The sequence below is a fragment of the Zingiber officinale genome, chromosome 5A (genome assembly GCF_018446385.1).
Source record: "Zingiber officinale cultivar Zhangliang chromosome 5A, Zo_v1.1, whole genome shotgun sequence".
Classification (NCBI taxonomy): domain Eukaryota; kingdom Viridiplantae; phylum Streptophyta; class Magnoliopsida; order Zingiberales; family Zingiberaceae; genus Zingiber; species Zingiber officinale.
The window spans coordinates 32,791,357-32,797,516 of NC_055994.1; positions in this window are offsets into that span (position 1 = coordinate 32,791,357).

Genomic DNA, 6,160 nt, shown 5'->3' on the forward strand with positions numbered 1-6,160 from the left:
CATCCGAGGAAGTGTCGTCCCACGTTGCTTTAAGGACCTTCTTTTTGGTCGTCCTTGGTTTCTCGTTTTTCAATTTCGGACACTCGTTCTTGTAGTGGCCCTTTTTGTTGCATCCAAAGCATGTCACGCTCCTCGGGTCGGTTGGAGAATTGATCCTCTGAAGCTCCTTTTTGCTGAAGCTCCTTTTCCTCCTGGTGAACATTTTCCTTACCAAGTTCACTAGGTGCTCTTCATCTTTAGAGTTCTGATCAGAGTCGTCTTCAGGTTCAGACTTGTTCTTTATCTTCTCCTTGGAGGAACCTGCAAACAAAGCTACATCTTTTTCGACCCTGACGTTAGTTTGTTCGTGTAGTTCTAATTCACAAAACAACTCATCTAATTTAAGTTTAGATAAGTTTTTAGAAATTTTGTAGGCATCCACAATAGATGCCCACAAACTATTACGTGGAAACGCATTCAGTGCATACCTTATTAAGTCCCGGTTCTCCATTTGGTGGCCTATCACGTGGAGCCCGTTGAGGATGTCCTTGATCCTCGCGTGTAGCTGACTTGTAGTTCCCCTTCCTGTATTTTTATATTAAATATTTTATTTAAGAGTAAATCCCTTTTTGTTACCTTAGCGTCGCTGGTTCCTTCGTGCAGCTCGATCAATTTGCCCCACAGCTCTTTGGCGTTCTTATGTGGTCCGACCCGATTTAGTTCTTCTCTAGTCAATCCGCACTGTAGGGTGTTGATTACCTTGTTCTCTGTTAATGCCTTCTTTTTTAGGTCTGATGTCTAATCTTCTGGATCCAGTAGATTCCCGGAACTGTCTACTGGTATTTTGTAGGGTCTGGTGACGCTCATCCACTGGTCGAAGTCCGTCTTGAGATACACTTCCATCCGCTTCTTCCAGTACGGAAAATCGTCCCCATTGAAAAGGGGATGTCGTACTGTGCCGAAGTCTTCAAGCTGAGACATTTTAATCCCTACACACAATCAAACAAATAGATAGGCAAATTCCCAAGACTTGGTCTTGGATTAGCAGTGCGGGAAGAATTAAAAGATAATAGAGGAACTAAATTGGTGTCGCACCAATTTAGATTTAATTGCAACGAGAAAACTTTCCAAAAAGATAATAATATCAGTTTGGAATTAAACGTAAGACTGAAAGCGAAAGAAAAGAAAAAAAACAAAAGAAAATTTCACCCCCTTGTCTGATTGGTGGTTGCACCAAATCAGAGCGGTACCTGCTCTGATACCACTTGTTAGATCGTAGACGTTCGATAGAGGGGGCGTGAATATCGAATAAAAAATTCGTTCGAGTATAAGCACAGCGGAAATAGAAAAACAATGCTAACACAAACCAATTTTACTTGGTTCGGAGTCTGTGTCGACTCCTACTCCAAGGCCCGTGGTCGTTGACCGCTTTCGGTGGGCAATCACTAGCAATTCAAATTTTATTACAAATTAAGTACAGAAAAGGCTAAGGAAAAATGATAGCAATACTGACAACGGAATGAATCGAAAAGAGAAACATGTGTTGTCGGAGCTTCATTAGTGTCGTAGGAGCGCAGAGCAGCAGAACAAGCAGTAGAAGATCTTTTTTCTCAGTTCTGTTTGAAGCTCCCCTCTGTCCCTCCTTTTATAGGATGCTCGGGGCGCCTGGATCCCTTCCGGGCGCCCTGGTGTGACGTAGCCCGCCCAACCAACGAGCTCCACGTGTCGACGTATGCCAAGGATAGAAATTGCCTCCCGGGCGCCCGGACCACTTTTTCTCCAAAAGCTCCTTTATCTGCAAGAAAGAGTTAGTCCGAGGCAAACAATATGTATATCTTGCAAAATAAGATGTTAGCACAGTTTATACTTAAATCAAAGAAGATTATGACTTAGATTCCGTCTTTCCAAGACCGGAATCTAGTCACGATCTCGACTTAGATATCCGAAATGGATCTAAGCCGGATCGACGCCTAATGTTCCCTTCCCGGGAAAGCGTCCTCACAGTCACTCCCTTCCAGTGACTTATCTTTACTCACCTGCCAGACGTCCGGTCAGCCCTTCGACCCGTCTGGACTTCTTGCCAGCTATTCGGTCAGCCCGTCGACCTAGCTGGACTTCTCGCCAAGCGTCCGGTCAGCCCATCGACCCGCTTGGACTTCTCGCCAGCTATCCGATCAGCCTGTCGACCTAGATGGACTTCTCGCCAAGCGTCCGGTTAGCCCGTCGACCCGCTTGGACTTCGTGCCAGACATCCGGTCAACCCGTCGACCTGTCTGGACTTCGTCTGTACACTTGGTCAGAGTGTTAGATCATGACAAACCTAACTTAACCCGATTTATCATTCATCAAAACCTGAGTTACACCGTTAGTGCTAACCGCACCAACAGATAGGATGCTCGACAATGAGGAAGTCTCGGAAGGTCAAGGTTGACCAATTGCTAGACAACGAAAAATCTCAGCAAATCAAGATTGATTGAATGTTAGGGAAAGAAAGTCTGGTAGGTTAATATCAACTAGATACCAGACAAGACAAGAATTCATCATTGATAAGGCTAAAATAGGAGGATTAGTTGATTGATAGGGTGTATTGAACACCTAATGGACGAAAAAACCCCCAAAATCTCAAAAATATGACTACTACAATGTTGCTACAGTAACAATCGATTGATGGATTTAACTAGTCAACTGATGGGCACTGTAGCAGTGTATAGAAGTTTCAAAACTTGATTAGATTGATTATGATTAGTTGACTGATAGAGTGTATCAGTCGACTGGTGTTATTGTTCGAGCAAATAGAGTATTTAGAACTCGACTGCGAGATTCAACTATTCATGATCAATCGACTGATGGTGGTCAAATAAGTCAGGAAAGAGTTTTTTTATATATTTAAATCGTCAAATTTGATAGGGTAGTTGACTGATGGGTAAGATAGTCGATTGCTAGGTGGAAATCAACTCGAATAGAAGCAACCCTATAAAAGAAGTTTTTAAGGTGTTTTAAAGGTGTCAGTGTTTGGAGATGAAGTGCTACTACATTTCCCACCACTAAGAGGTAATCTAAAGTGACAAAAGAGCAAGCAAAGTAAGTTTTTCATTGTAAAGTCATTTTCACTTTCATTTATATTTGCATTCTTGTTTCTTATTGTATTGTTGTGAAAACAAGTTGTAAGAGGCTTCTTAGGGATTCGAGAATGAGAAGATTTAATAGTAGTAAATTGCTAGGACTAGGCCTTGGATTAATCACCTTAAGCGATGAATACTTAGTAAAAATCAAGGTGTAGTATATGTGATGTCAAGTTTGATTCAAGTATTCTGTTATGCATTCAAAAGAAGAGCCTGCAATTGGGAGTTCGCAAAGACCTAACAAAGATGTCTTGGTTGGTTCCCCAAGGTTATCCATTTCAATATGTTGCCTTTGTGTAGAACTCCTTTGCTTAATTTAAGGGTCCTTAGACAGCTCAGTTGTTTCCCCAAAGATTTATGTCAGTTCCACACCTTGTGAGGGAGCTCCTTTGCTCAATTTGAGGAGCTTTGCACATCTTAGTCACTTCTCCCATTAGTTATGTTATTTCAATATGCTGGGATGAGCTAATCGTCTTTTACCACCATGTTATTTCAATATGACACCTTTATAGGAAGCACTTTGGCTTAGATGAAAGTTCTTAAATGTCTGGCTCACGTTTCCTATTACTTATGCAGTCATATATCATATATGACACCTTCTCAGGATCTTTTAATGTCAAAACACTAATTACCTTATTTCTAGGTTGTCTTTCATTAATAGCTTAAGCTACACTAATTTAGAAACTATAAAGTTTGTTTACAGTTTAGTGTGCCAAAGTAAAAAAACAATGACAATGTGAAAGAAAAAAAAACTCCTAAATAGTTTGGGCTACCTCCCTAGTCATATATAAAACCTTTGTAGGTTCAAGATGCATTAAGTCTAGTTTAGCCTAGCTTAAGATGAGATCTACATACGAAGAATATCAGAAACCTATACTCTAGTCATCTTTTTTTTTTTATCTCCCATGTGTAGACGCTGTCGTCGCCACTATTGTGTCATTTTATCTGTCTTTCTTTGATAGAAACTAGCATATGGTACAGTGATTCTTAGTCCTATGGATGATCGTAGAGGCTAGAAGATAGCACACACTTTTTTATTGAAGGCAAGGAATAATATATTTGCCTATTAGATAAATTTTTATGACCTTAAACGATAGGCTAGGTAATTGTACAAGAGATTAATTTAATGTATTCATGAATACTAATCATGGTTTCTCAAGGACTAGAGAAGATAACACATGCACTTTGGGACATGACATAATAGTAAGAGGTAGGATGAACTCCTAATGAGAGTTTGAAACTCATGTAAGGTGCTTAATATTCCTATAGGGTCAAAATCATTCATGTGTTAGCTAGAGCCCTAGAGCCAATCATTTGATGATTGTATTTTGGACTTATTGTATCATATTCTATATAAATAAAGGCATTTTGATTTTGGTTATTATACTTACTTGTATTGGTGCCAAATAAACTAAATATAATAATGTCCTTGAGTAGACGGCTCTCACCTATATCAATTGGTTAGTTGAACCGATAGTGAGATGATATAGGGAACACTACTCTTAATCATTCCTAGTCGAGTATTAACATTCAGGGACAATGTTAATGCAATAAGACTAGCATGTAGGTCAACTCGATGACTTGATCTCACAAGTCATGGATATAGAGATATCAAGTTGACACATGGGTATACATTAGAGAATGTATACTGAATGACCCGCCATGAGAAAGTATCATGGATCGTTATATGAGTGTAATATACTTTCTCATGTGGCTATTAGTATGACTACTAGTCCTTAGACCTGAAGTCACCATAGATCCCTACATAAGGAGTTATGTACTTTTGTAACGCCCCGGCTCGGGCGGGCCCCACCCGAACCGAACCGGGAACGCTACCTGAATTGCCCATCGGTTTGATGACTAGCTCCACAGACCACCAGAGGTCCTTTCAGCGTGCTTTATCCTCACTCGCACGCACCCTGGAAAACTTCCCAGGAGGTCACCCATCCTCAGATTTCTCCGCCCGAGCCGGGGCGTTACAACTTTGGTTTCGTCAAATGTCACCCGTAACTGGGTGGACTATAAAGACGATTACTGGGTATATAACAAATTATGCAGAGGGATGTGAGTGATGTAGATGGGATCTATCCCTCCTATATGACGGGAGAGACATCGGTATTCTTGATAGAGTGAGACCACGAAGAGCATGACCATGCCCAAATGAGTCAATATAGGATATTGAGCTCATTTGATTTAGTGAGTCTACTTGGAGTTCAAGATTTAGATTGGTCAGAGGATGACACGGTCTATGCCTCACATTGATCAATCTAGATGTCTAGGATAGAAGGACACTTGTCATATTTTGTGAGGAGTCACAATTAGTAGTCACAAGGTGATGTCGGATCTCGACATTCTTGTAACTTGGGTAGTAATGATGTGTTGCTAGATACCGCTCATTACTTATGCTCCTAAATGGGTTTAGGGCATTACCAACGTTACAAGAACCTATAGGGTCACACACTAAGGACAATTAGATGGAGATTAGGTTCATATGATGAACCAAGAGGATTAGATTCATTTGATGAATCAAATTGGATTAAGAGTAATCCTAATTGGGCTAACTTGAGTTGGACTCAAGTGGATTCATGTATTCAATGAGTCTAATTTAGATTATGACTCATTAAATCAACTTAATTTAATGAATTAGATTCATTATATTAAGTTGGCTTGAATCAAATAGTTAGATTAGATCAACCATGGAAGAGATTTGGTCAAGTTTGACTTGACTTGAGAGAAAGATTAAAAGTCAAGTTTGACTTGACTTTATGCCACCTCATTAGTGAGTTGGCATTGATGTGGACCAATGATGTTACTCTACATCATCATGGGTGCCACCTCATGGAAGTTACAAAGTCATTCTCTTTAATGACTTCACATTAATTGCAATTAATGCAATTAATTTGGGGTTACACATGGAGAAGTGGCCGGCCACATTTTTGAATGAAATGGATTCATTTTTCATTCAAGTGGTATTATTGCATCTTCTTCCTCTCAAGCTCTCCCTCTCCTCCTTCCTTGGCCGAACCACATAGGTGCTAGCACACCTTGGTTTTTGGTCA